Here is a 14,413-nt window from a genome sequence, read left to right as displayed (position 1 = left end):
AATACTTTGCAAATGTATGGTGTTGTTAGGAAATCAAATAATGGTGCACAATATCAGCATTGCCAAAACGTCAAAAACAGATAAGTAGTCAAGTCAAAGAAAACAAACAATAGACACACATGTTTTTAAACGTGAACTTTAAAAACTTTCATACAACAACAAATCATGTTAAATAGAATATGTAAGGTTATGACAAAACTCACAGTGAACACATGACAGGACAGCACTCTCAAAACTCGCAGACACCTATTTGCCAACTACAAATTTACATGTACTTATGGTCTCTCTGCTGCTCAAGCTCTTCCAGCTGAGCATGTAGGGTCAGCCAGGCAGCTTTGAGGTCCTCCAGTATAATGTCATGTGTGGGTTCTGGGTGTCTGTATGTGGCTGTGAGCACAAGTCAGCAATGTCCTTGGCCATAATAAAGATCTACCAACAAAGGTCCTCCCATTGATAGTGGCACAGCTTCCCTGGTCAGGTTTGGACAGCCACTGCACTGCAGCAAATGGCAATGTCTTGCCAGATTTGCACCTCTGCTGAATTGCTCAGCTGTGCATTTGGTACCCCATAAAGCTGAGGGTACTTGGCAACATTCCCCTCTGTGATGATGACCAATTCACTTTTGGAAAAAGAGCGGCCTTCTCATCTAGTCCTTCAGCAATGTGGGGGCAGGATTGTGGCAAATAGCATCTGGATGGAGAAGGAGGCAGCTTGGAGGAGAGGATTGTTTCGAATTGAACAAAAATGGTCGACTTTGTCATCCTGTATGCCGTTTCCTCTTTCTTTGCTGTAAGTGGAGATCTCTTTCCCAAGTGTGGATTCTCTGCACCTCCTGTGAAGGTGAACCTCTGTGCACGGGATGGAGGCTCTGCATGCTGGAGGGGAACATCATGCATTTAGTACATGATCTCCAAATGTGAAACAGTAATACACTCTAAGCAGGGATGGTTTGTGGACCTATTCTATGTGAGCTTATTTATGATTTTAGAATGTTTGTCTTTAACCATGAGTATAGTACATGAGGTATTCTAATTGAATGTTGGTCGGGATAAGTGTTACAATGTTTGGGAATATATAGAGGCAACCTTTTCAATTGAACATAGCATGTTTGCCCAAAACATTTTACAAAGTAAACAGAGTAATCTCAGGATGTATGTATAAACAGTGTGTTAGACTCATACCATTCATCACTGACAAGGTACTGTCCGACCACATACAAGTGCTAACCAAACTAGCAGCTCATGAGAAAATTGAATTGACCATCCTATCCCACATCTGCATACCCTGACCTCTTTTCCAGGCTGGTCCATGGATGTAGCTTTAGACAAGGGTCAACATCCATATGCAAATCCCATTGTATGGCGATGTTGTGAACACATAACAGGCTACAACAATCTTGCACACAACGTCGGGGGAGAACACCTGCACTCCCTCCAATATGGTCGAGAAATCACAAACATGACTTGAGGACTCCAAAAGTGCTTTCAATAATGGCTTGTTTTCCTTTGAGTGCCCTAATGTTCCTCTGCTAAAATGCTATGATTGGATGTCTATAGGGTGTGAGGTGATGTGGTAAAAGAGCAAATTCGTTATCACCTGCAAAAAGGAAATGTGTTTTTTTTAAACAAAACTGTGTCATTTGTCATTTTACTACATCATGCCTACCTACGTCCAGTGGATGCCACGGTAATATGTGTATATTAACATAAAATAAACTTGCAACCCTTAGCCCTGTGGCCAATGACTGTGGCATGGCTATAAATTGGTGCTCTCCTCTGTTGATGCATTTCCTGATGTAAGTATTGGGACTACAATGCCTATTAGATCCCAACGTTGACAGATGGAACCCTCTCGAAATATCCATTGGCCATAAAATGGAGTGCAGCCAGTATTTTGACATACACTGGGATAACCTGGTAGGGGGCTGTAAGTGAATCCAGCTCTTGTTTATAGACAGCAACCGTGTCATGGACAAAACCGGGTGGGAAGTGGTATCTGGCAATGCCAGCTGCACTAGACATACCAAAGATGTTGATCCTTTCTCAATAAACCCTCTCTCTGCTCCTCCTCAAATAATTGCTCCTCAAAAGAAGGGGCACGCCAGCAAAGATGTTCACACACATACTGAAGGCAAGAAAACTGGTTCTGTGTGTGGGTTTCTTTCATATGTGGTCAGAATGGCTGTGATAGGTGTTTGTTGAAATGAGTTTCATCAGGGGATGGTTGGTGGAGTTCAGTCACTCATTTTATTACCAGGTGTTGTGCAAGTGTTGTCATCTTTGTAATGTACATCCTAAGCACTTGGTTGTAAGAAAAGAATAACAAAGTTTTGCAAACACAATTAAACGGTCTTTTGGCTACGGAGTTTGTCTATTTTTTTTTCTTTAATTCTACATTTAAAATAAATATATAAACAAATTAGAATAAAAATATAAAACTATGTTTTTAATTATTTTTTCAAGTATAATAAACTTTTTTACTTTTCCCTATAGTTTACCATAAAGTGATTTCTGCTCAACTACAGAGTCTGAAAGTAATTTTAAAGTCAAATTTTGTAAAAGATATATATGTGTCTATTGAATCGGATGGCGAAGTGCGTTTGGATATTTAGCTGATTAAGACTCTAGAGGAGTGTCTGCTAGAATAGTTACACAATCTATTTTACTCCACCTGACCATCCGATGGTCGATACTGATATACGTGGATGGAATGATGTGAAGAAAAAGGGAACTTTTAACATCACCACTCGGTGAGCAAGGAATCAATTCCTTTTGGTTTAGGTACCCTCTCACACCCTAGTGGTGTCATGCTTCATCATCGGGTCACCCCGACGCCTAAAAGTCGGGGTGGGCTCAACCACAATATTGGGAGCTCTTTGAAGATATTACAGACCAGGGAGGCTAAAAGATAAAAAACCTCCGGCAGATCCCCAGTATCCCTTTATTATTGGGTCTGTATGGGTTAATTAAAATTACTAAAAATGGGGGGTCTATATAGGAGTATTATGGTCCTAGGACCCCAGTGCCAACATGTTTCAGTCCAAATATGGCCGTGAAGGTCCAGGACTTTCTTCAGGGCAAAAACGCCGGGGACCGGGACCAAGTAGGTGGACAGGCAGAGCAGGACTCTTGACGAAGGTGTGACTATAGAGCTACCCCAGTAATCCTACCATCCCCTGAGAAACGATAATCATCCGAAGTCCGGATGGAAATACGACGCATGACAGATTAATTAACCAGTCGCTCTTACAAGGAGCAGCTACTCTGCCCTTGCTTCAAAAAACAGGATAGGGACTTCCCTCTTCTGTTATCCAGGGTGGCCTCTTTTGCCCTGAAGAAAGTCCTGGACCTTCACGGCCGTATTTGGATTGAAACATGTTGGCACTGGGGTCCTAGGACCATAATACTCCTATTTAGACCCCCATTTTTAGTCATTTTAATTAACCCAGACAGACCCAATAATAAAGGGATACTGGGGATCTGCCTGAGGTTTTTTATCTTTTAGCCTCCCTGGTCTGTAATATCTTCAAAGAGCTCCCAATATTGTGGTTGAGCCCACCCCGACTTTTAGGTGTCGGGGTGACCTGATGATGAAGCATGACACCACTAGGGTGTGTGAGGGTACCTAAACCAAAAGGAATTGCTTCCTTGCTCACCGAGTGGTGATGTTAAAAGTTCCCTTTTTCTTCACATCATTCCATCCACGTATATCAGTATCGACCATCGGATGGTCAGTTGGAGTAAAATAGATTGTGCAACTGTTTATATCGGGAGAAGTTACTCTGACCCATAATCCTCTCCACCCTCCGGGCATAGAGAAAACTTTTCTCAACAGCCTTTTGTAAACATAATATGTCTGCTAGAATACTCAGGGGTTTGTCTGTTGCATAATGCTCAAAGTTTGTTATGTTGCTGCTGGCTGTGATCTGTTCAATTGGAGATAGTCTAATGAGTGAACAATGTAATGTGATGTGAAGTGTGATAAGATGAGTGAAGCTTACATGGTGCAGTTGTGATGAGGACTTTTATGTGGGATCTGCAGGGATGGTACAATGTTTTATTAGGTCATGATGATGAGTGTGCATTTAGAGTGTGTCAAGAGGTAACTTGCAGTGGAGGTACTTTGAGTAGCAGAGTGCGTTATGTAATATTGTGTAAAGCATGTGATATGTTGCCAAGAAGTGTGATGTAGAATGATGTGATGAGAATTGTGATTGGTGCAATTATAAGCATGTGTTGTTGGGATGTGAGATGAAGGCTATTTTGCCTGGTACAGTGATGAATGGTGTGGAGGTGGGCTGTTCTTTTGTGTGAAAGTTATGTAAGAGTGGATAATCTTTTTTTCAGGAAATATTGTCAAATCTAGTATTTGACTTTAGCTACCATTCTGACAGAGTGATGTAACCTTTCTCCTTTGATACATGTATGTGCCGGGTGCATAATTAGCAGGGAACATGGACGTTTTGGAAGAGGGGGGCTGAGGTCAATATTAACAAAATTAGTATCATATATCTTTGTTTGTGAGCATGAGCTGGCTGAGAATGACCAAGTTAAATTATTTTTTCTGCTGTAAAAACCTATGCATTTCAACCCTCCAGGCATCTGCAGCTATGTGGCAAGCTAAGGTGGTTTAAATGCATTGGTTTTGCAGTGTGCCCCGGTGTAATGTCCCAATGGCAAAACTCTGCTCTGCACTGTACCTCACACACTATGTCACTGCATGAGTAGTAGCACCCTGTCCTTTTGCGGTATCTTCTGCACTAAAACATCTCCCTTTCCTGCGCTCCACTCATAGAAGCCGGGCCCACGATAATACTTAACATTCTGACCTATGCGCAGCTACGTGTGCTGCGTAACTCAGGACGCAGGGCTGCATCCATAGAGCCGGCTAGGGCAGACCTAGAGACCATGACCTAATTAGCAGTCATTTGTGTTCATTTATGTTCCTCGAACTAATGGCATGGGTGATGTATATTGCAATTCAGATGTGGGCAGAGTCAGTGATTGCACTTGAAAACACTACTTTACTAACAGTAATTTGCACAAATTAAGGGTACACTAAACCCATCTAAAAAGGGGGAGATTGTAGGACTAAGAAAACTACGCAATATTGCTTCTAAAGATTCTCAATTTGAATACAGCTGCCCTGAATATGACACTTAAGGTATCAGGGTCCAGTGGAATCAGTCGGTTCTTTGTTTTGCATAGCGGCTAATGAATATTGATAATTGATGATGACGTATGTGTTCGACATTGCTAAGAATATGCAGCAAAGTCCCCCCCAAGATGCATGGACGTCATGTAAAATACACCGAAAACAATGGCGAGCTCTCTGATGTGTTGTCACAATTAAACTTTAAACATGCAATATGTATCTAGTGCGGTGGATAAATTGTGTCTTTAAATTCGCCACCATACTAATGTAAATGGAGCGTTTGATGCGAACAGCTGTAGCTTTTCGGTGAGCATGTCTGGCATGGAATAACCCAGTATATTATTTAGGATACTAAACATAATGCAATGTGACATGCCCTATAATGCACTTTGGAAATCAAATCACTTTGATTTCGTGCAAGCATGAACTTTGATGGACACCAGAATTGTCTCTGAGTTCATAGTACAGGGACTGCTTTTAATTTGTTTCAGGTTTAAATGTCATCGCAGCGTGTATTTACAATTGAAAGAAAATGCATTCCGCAGTTTATTGAATAACTGAGAAAACTGATGCATGGTGCACTCTTGCCCCACTGAGCTCTCGCTTTACTGTTGCCTGATTTAAAGCACAATCTCTCGCGCCACTGCCATCTTCATATGCGATACAATAAATAGGAAAAAGAAACAAATGTTATTTTTTTAAACTGCTAAAGTAATTGTCTAATTAAGAAACACAAGAATCCATGAACATGTTAATGACCAAGGTAGAGTTAAGAGTAAATAAACATCAACATATAATTGGATGCAGGGCCGGGTCATAGTTTTGGGCTGACTGGCACCTTAGGTAATTGAAGCCCAGGAGCATCGCTATGGCATCTCGGACAGCAGTAAAAGGATGCTTGAGGCCAGAGCTTTGAATGCACATGCTGCTTGTGGCCGGAAATGTAGCAGCATTTATTGACGTATCTAAGTAAACAACATGCCATAGCAGAATAGCATTCCGGGAAGCATCATAACAGCACAAAGAAAACACCACCGGGCACACACAGCAAACACAAAGAGATTGCAGTACAAGTCACACTCCAGTACAGCAGCAGGAATGTATAGCAACTCAGAAATCAACATCACAACAGTGCCTGCTGGGACAAGGAACAACGAAGAACACCACCGAGGCACGACACGTCAGACAGCCGGCAGCTTCAGGTAAGTGTCCTTTTTAAAAGAAATTATTATTAACACACCCCCCCTCCCCCCCCCCCGCGCTCTACCTCCGCACTCTCTCCGTGCCCCAACCCCTACCGCCCCCTCCCCCCACGGCCCCACCACTTTTTGTTTGTGGTGAACGACACTGAATGGTTCATTTGCTATTTATTGCATCTGCCCAATTAGGCGTGGACCATTAATTCCTGTTTGCACTAACAGTCTTTCCCTGCAATTAGTTAACCTGTTGGAACAACTATGGCCAGGCTTTGAACTATTTTAACTCTATTTTTTATGGCTTTAAAGGGTGAATTATGGTTTGGAACAGGTACCCCAGTCTTGAGTTGGAGGTTCAGTGCTTTACGTTATTGCGCTCAGGTTCCTTAGCGGAAGGGTCGTTAGAAGGAGCAATGATGAACCATGCATGCAGAAATGAACTGCATCCGTGCCACAGGTGGACACTTATTTCAGAACCCGGAAGCAAGAGGAGGAGGAAGCTTCCGTCAATAAGGACCTACGTCATTACGTGCATAAATGAACATCATTCTGCACAGAGTTCAGATCCTGACTGCGCAGCGCGGGGAAGCATCAACAAAGTAGTAACATCATGTGTTGACCTTTTTTACTACCAGCCCTTTCAGAAGTCTTTCCAGGTCAAGGATCTTTATCCTTCTTCTAAGAGGAGTAGATCATCTTTGAAATACTTCAAGAAGGTCAGGATTGAAAGGATTACTGTGGAGACTTTGCATGAGTTGCAGAAAAAGCAAAGCCCTGGACTGGACAATATATCGCCAATTCAGGGAGTGGTGATTTTGGTGATCAAAGGGGAAAAGATGTTGAAAGGCTGACCTGCCTATAATTTTAGGCCCCGCACAGGAAAATATAGGTTTTCCTGGGAGATACCAGTGATCCAAAACCCAAGATGGCTGCCTTAGCGCGAGCCTTCTGAAACCAGAACTAGAAAGCTGTGCTTTTTCCAGCTATCCATGCTCATCTGTGACGGACTGGAGATCGCTCTGTCATGCTTTACCCAACAGTGCAAATCTACCTGGAAGTTAAACTTTATTGCCAATGCATGCACCAGGAGGCCTAGCAAGCAGCGAAGGAGCAACCCACACCTAACCTGGCTGTTACTGAGACTTAGAAGTGGATTCAGTAAGGCGGAGAAATGAGTAGAGCCACCTCTGTTACCAGAGGTGTCTGTTGGAGTCCTGCTGCTAGGCCTGGTGTCACTGGATGAAGAATCACAGTGAAGAAGGGCCCAACGTCCCAGTATCGTCCGAGCAGTGCTTGAAAGGGTGGCTAATCAAAGGATGCACACGTTCTATGAAATGCAGCGCATGAAAAACTGATTTCTGGCTTTTGGTGGATGTCAGGCGTGGAAGCCAGCAAGATTTAAACCCAGTGAGAACGAAGACTGATGTGACATTGACCCAGGAAGACTCAAGGTTGTTTCATTATCATATCCGGTAGAGTACCGCAGCCTGAAACATCTTTAATGTTCCTAGAAGGTTTAAATGTTAGTACGACCAATTGTCAAACACACTGCATGCAGGGGATGACCTAAGCTCATAGCCCGAAGGTCTTTGAAGACAAAGAAAGGCCCTGTGATTTCATCTGATTGGTACAGACTGCTATCTTAGGATAACTAACACATAACTGCAGTCTTTTAGTCTTGGCGCTATAATTACACTAAAACAACACAATTACCTCATCAATATAACAGCACAGGAAAAAACGGAACATACAATACCAAGGCTCTGTGGTATCCCTGTTTCCTGATTTTACCTTTGCGGTTCAGGAAGCCAGATAAACCTAGGAACCTAATACAAATTCTTGAACAAGCCATTATAGCATCTGTGATCCAGCGCAAAGGACAACATTTACATTTTCTCCTTATGTCACAGATTCTTATTCACAAAGGTTCATTCATACATTCATTGGTGGGGTCCAAAACACCAACACACTTCTCTTCCACACAAAACTCACTTGAATCTGTACACAGGAGAAGGGGCTGCTGGACAACGTGGGTACCTTATTATCTATCAGGATTAATTTTCTTACTATTTTATATATACATTCTATATTCACTCTTCAGAATCCTGACTTTATCATCAATGCACTCCACTGTTTGGTCGATGGACCAACTAGTTGGACTGGTTGATGGTGAATTAGAACCAGCTAAAACACAATTGAAGTCTAGGAAAACATTTGATATCTTCAGTGAATAATTTAAGAACCACAAAACTTGTTTCTTATTATTTTCAATTTTGTTTATCTAAATCATTAATCAATCCCTTTAATCTTACATTTATATACTACAGCTCATAATTTGTAACTTAGATTTATTAAAGAGTAATTAAACATTTAGAAATCTCATTTAAGCATACATTTTAGGAAAATACAGTAAATCATTTACCAATGAATAGGTGACGATAGCTTCAAATCGAAAAGGGAGTTATTCGCATTCTCAGGTAAAGACTCTCTCGGACACGCAGTCTGACCCTCACCAAGGGATCAAACCGTCAGCCTTCAAAACAACTAAAGAATAACCCAAGAACGACGGCATCAGCAACTACGAGTAAACGCAAAAGTAACTTTTTCCCTAATGACAGATGAGGGGTTATTATACCTTTCCTTGCCTTAGTTCATGCAAAATATGGCGACTTTAGGGGCAGTCCAAATGTTCTGATTGGACAGATTGGGGTTATCAATAGTTCATTACACTCTTTCCCAGTGCAAACTGGGACTTCATAGTGACTTGGCACAAGAGTTCACAAATTGTAATGGTTCTTCCGATTCCCATGTGGGGACCAGAAAATTTATCTTTTGTAGGCAAAAGCGTCTTATTGACAGGTTCATCCTTTGTCTCTTCCGTGGTTCTCATACAGTCATCTACTGGCTTGCGGTCAAGTCCCCAACACATCGACCTAGGCAGGGAACACAATGTCAGGAGTTCATTTCACCTCGTGAATTCCAGAGCCATCTGGGCATGCGCAGAAATCATCACGCGTACATGGTGGCATCTGCTTCAGAGAACGCCATCTTGAGTACTGCGGCCTAGTAGGCCCGAACGTTAACTAAGCGAGTATAGACATAGCAGCAATTAATATGTAGAAATGAAGGTTCTAATGTTCAAACCCACACTAATCCCAATATATATTAGTATTTTCCTAGCTGCAGCAACATTTGAAGCGATAATACTTACCATACGATAACTTTAAGCCACAATACAATCACAAAGCAATATAAATCATGCAATTTTACTATCTCGCCACAATCTAAGGTTTGTTTGTGTACCATCGTTAATTATTTAATTTTGCCATGCAATTAGCAATTTTGTCTCATGTGTCTAGTTATGTTTATCAAGGTGCAAATATTGATTAGTATCACTTCCACTTCAAACTTGTTATGTAAATTAATTTTAGAATGATTACGTAATTAATTTCATGCAAATTATAGGAGGTATGCAAAATCTTGTTTTACCTGCTCCATCAATCCCCCTTTGGTGATTTTTAAACATCACCACTACTCACTAATCTCACTAAATGTATCTACGGAAATGGTTTTATTCTGATCCACTTGCATTTGTTAGTTTAAACAATAGTGTTCTCCACACTGTTTTCTTTTGTTTTATTGTACATATTGTCTTTAAATTCTTCTAATTCTATTCCCTCTATTTCTCTTTCTTTTATTTCTTTCTCTTTCTTTTTCTTGTTTTCATCTTATATTGTAGTTTTCTTCTTTGTATGCACAGACATCCTAATCTCAATATTAATACTAGAATAATCACAAAGGTCACAGGTAGTATTTTGCCCACAAAAGAGCTACCCAATTTGTTTAATAAATTCTTAATAGAGGAAAAACTTTTACCACGTTTCCCCCATACACCTTCAACCTCCATTGGAACAATTTCTTCATGCAATTCAGTTATATTCTTAATATATTTCTTTATATTCAGACTTTTGTCAGGAATGTAAGTACAGCAATGTTGTACTTTCAGCATTCCACTGACTCCTGCCTCTTTTGCCAATATAATGTCAAGGGAAAGTCGATTTTGCATTACCATAGCTCTCATGGCAACCATTTCTGTATTTACCATTAAGAACCCTCCAGCTGTGTTTGATGATAAACGATCCACAACTGTAGACAATTTTCTAATTTTGTGTGCATTCAGAGATATTTCAACTGCTGGTATCAGTGGTCCAAAAATATCACCAATAATTTCTGACCAACTCTCCCTTCTTCTACGTGTTAGCTGTATACCTGTTTCATGCAATCCATTTTCTCCCCTTTCGCATGAAATATTTTTTGAAAGACAAGGCCTAAGAAGCAAGTTCCGTACCAATGGTCTGGCAACCTATAATAAGCTCTGTTTCCACAAATGTAATATATTCCAGGGAATACTGGATCTTTTCCTCCTTTAAATCCCAATGCTCACAATATTTTGTATGAATCCTGGCACTCACTTGCACCCACAAAATAATTGTCATATACCGTATTAACTCTCCTTATGCATAATTTCCCTTTCTGGGGCCAATCTAAAGCCATTGCCAGGTGTGTTTCTCTCTTTAAATAATTTTCCTTCCCAACATCCCAAAATGGTGTTTCCCCAGTCACTTTCTTTTGCATTTTAATTCTCCTTTCTTCCACCATATTCAGGAAAATGTTTTCTTTTCTTAAACTACAAGTAAGGTTGATTTTGAACACATCTTCTAAGGTTAGTTTTCTTGTTTCCATGAAAAATTCATCAAGAGTTTTACCAGGCTTTACCTTGTTTAATTCAGGAATTACAGGAATTTTTGAGAAAATATTATCTATGTCAGTTTAATAATATTCTAATTTGCCTGTTTTATCAAGTCATCCCATATGTCAAAGGAAGATGATGATAAGTGACACCTTCAGCTACAGATGCAGGCAACTGCATACAAACGTAACAATCTCTAACATCCATTGTTTCTACATACTCATTTAATAGCTTTGTGAAAACATTCTTAGAAAAATAATTTATGGACTTATCTTTGTGAAGTTCTAGACTAGCAACCAGTTTTGTGATATGACTACAATCAGAGTTTTGGATAATGGTTCCATTCATTGAGTGTCTGTCTACATTCTCCAATGTTAGTCTAAATAAATAGTTATTGCCAATATAATGCAAACAAGCATTAATAATCCTCTACAACAAAAACACATTCTACACCATTTCTGAAAAAATCCACATGTTGGATTTATATTCTCAGTATTTGCCATGTTGTGAATGATCAGTGTCTTGTGACTTAACATCTTTCTTCAAATTTTTCTTTGTCTAAACCTAAGGCTTTAGTTGCCTACTTGATTCTTTCTGGTCTTGTATCCGGGCTTTCAATTCCTTTCGGAGTCTTTTGTCTCCTAATTCATGTGTGAATCATCCTTATCCATGGGCTCACAGTCTTCATTCAGAATTTCTTGGTCATCCGTTTCTTCTCTAGTGTCAGACAGTATTACTCTCAGGGTTTCTGAGCCTTCTTCTTCCTTGTCTACCTCCTGCACTGTCACTCTCAGACAATCTTGGCTATCAGCTTCCTCTTGTATATCAGAAAGTGCCACATATGTCCATTCCGGTGACTTGTACTTCTGGTTAGGCCTTTTTATTCTCTTTGTGCGTTGCAAGTGCTTCTGATCCGTGTCCTCTTATTTTTCCTGACTGGACACTTCATTCACTTGTTCAGCATTATCATGCTTTATTTTTGTCAATCGGTATCTCAATTTCTTGATTTTGTTGGGCCAAGCATCTTCTTTCAATGGCCTTTTCAATTTAGATCCTTTCTCTTCTCGTTCGGATTTCCAAGCCCTTTTTCTCAAATTTCTTCCCCCTTTATTTCCTATTTCACTTTCTTCTGATTCTGTCTCTGTTTGGATATCACTTTCCTTTGATTTTATTCTCAATATTTCAGGTTCACTGTCTAAATCTATCCCTCCTTGTGTTTCTTTCACACAATATTCCTGCTGACTATCTGACCCTTTTTCTACCTGTTTGGGTTGTATCCCTAAACCTCCTCGGGGTTCTTCTGCAATCACTTCACCCTCACTCTCTGTATCTAATTCCTCTCCTTCTATCTCTATAATTTCTGGAGGAATTTCTCTTGTACTTGTACTCTGGATTTCTTTGTTAAAGATTACTTGTTCAGATTCTCCAGTTTCATGTTTAGTTCTTTCTCGTATTCCTGCTTGTTCTGTCTCAGATTCAGAACTAGTATCTGAAATTTCAAGGCGTTGTCTTAATGGTACATTTTCCTGACCAATAATTTGACTATGACCTTGTTCGTCTGCTTCTGGTTTTTGTCTTGTTTTCGTTTCTTCTGATTCTGATTCCGAACTGCTATCTGATACTTCCCGATGTTGTTCTTCAGATTGATCTTCCGGATTTAGGACTCGTAGAGTGTGACTGGCATGAATCCAGTTCTTCACCCCTGCACACTTCACAGCAGTTGCCATTGTCAGAATCACTTGACTTGGTCTTCCCCAGCATGGGACCAGACAATTTCTTCTTAGGGTACTTTTGTGCAGACCCAATCTCCAGGACTCAGATCATGAGCTGGCTTTCTTTCAAGAGTGGTCGCATCTGGTCCAACCTGATGAAACACAAAATGTACCATATCAGCCAATCCTTTACAATAATCGGAGACAAAGTCATCACATATAGGCAGCAGTTTGTTGACAGGAAAGAAAACATGTCTTATTGTTCTGCCCATTATAATCTCATGGGTGCTCAGACCAGTCTTCCTATCAGGAATTGATCTAATGCTCATTAAGACAAGAGGTAAGACATCTGGCAATTTGAGACCTGTGGCCAAACACATTTTTCCCAATCTGTTCTTTATTGTGCCATTCATCTGTTCAACCACTCCAGAAGTCTCTGGTCGGTAGGCACAATGCAATTTTTGTTGTACTTTTAATGCTTCACAAATCAGTTTTATAATTTAATTCTGAAAATATTTCCCTCTATCTGTTTCAATTGTTACTGGGAAACCAAACCTAGGAATGAACTCCCTCAGTAGGAGTTTTGCTACAGTAACTCCCTCATTCCTTCTGGTCGGGTAAGCCTCAACCCAACGAGAAAACAGACAATCACCAGTGCATATCTTAGCCTATTGCATGAGGGCATTTCAATAAAACCAAGCTGCATACGAGTGAAAGAACCTCCCTCCCGTCCTAGAGTTCCCAAGCTCACAACAGTTTTCCTTCCTGGATTACATTGCTGGCATATGAGACATCTCTGAGAGAGGCTCTCAGCTTTAAGCCAGAATTTTGCATTATACCAAGTTTGTTTGAAAAGTCTAATCATGGTGTCCCTTCCTATGTGGGCCTGCCCATGGTACATTCGTGCCATGGTAGAGATCATGCTATCAGGCATTACTGGTCTTCTGTCTCTGTAAACCATCTGTCTCTGTGGAACGTAAGGCTAAATTCTATGCTGACTCCATAGTGCATGCATCAAATGGGATTAAGGAACTGTTTAAAATTGTAAGAACCATCTCAGCCCCGCGCTGCCTGGAGAATAAAGTAGTAGCCTCACAAAAACTGTGTAATGAGATCGCCACTCATTTCAAGGATAAAGTGGCAAAGATAGTTGATCTTTTCAAGAGCAATGAAGTAGCTGCTCAGGATTTAGATAAGGAGGCGACCAGCGAAAGGTTGGGTCGCCATTGCTCCTTGGCTACTTTCCCCACTTTCACGGATCTGTCGTTTGATACAACGGCTCACAGTATCTCCTCTGGTTCACCCCTTGACCCCCTGCCTCAGAAGGCGTGGAAGTCCTATGGCCACTTGACCTTCCCCTGGTTGCGCCACATCTGCAACCAATCTTTGGAAGTGGGTCTGGTTCCAGAGGGATGGAAACTGCCGGTGGTCTCTCCCCTTATTAAAAAACCAACACTGGATCTAACTAATCCGGCTAATTTCCGGCCTATCTCTCTCCTTCATTTTCCTATTAAAATCTTGGAAAATGTCGTGAGCAGGTCCCTCTCAGACTACTTAGAGGAACACCATCTACTGGACAGGGACCAGTTTGGCTTCCGTCC

The sequence above is a fragment of the Triturus cristatus genome, chromosome 2_2, assembly GCF_964204655.1.
Source record: "Triturus cristatus chromosome 2_2, aTriCri1.1, whole genome shotgun sequence".
Lineage (NCBI taxonomy): Eukaryota > Metazoa > Chordata > Amphibia > Caudata > Salamandridae > Triturus > Triturus cristatus.
Note: the sequence above shows the minus strand (reverse complement) of the source record.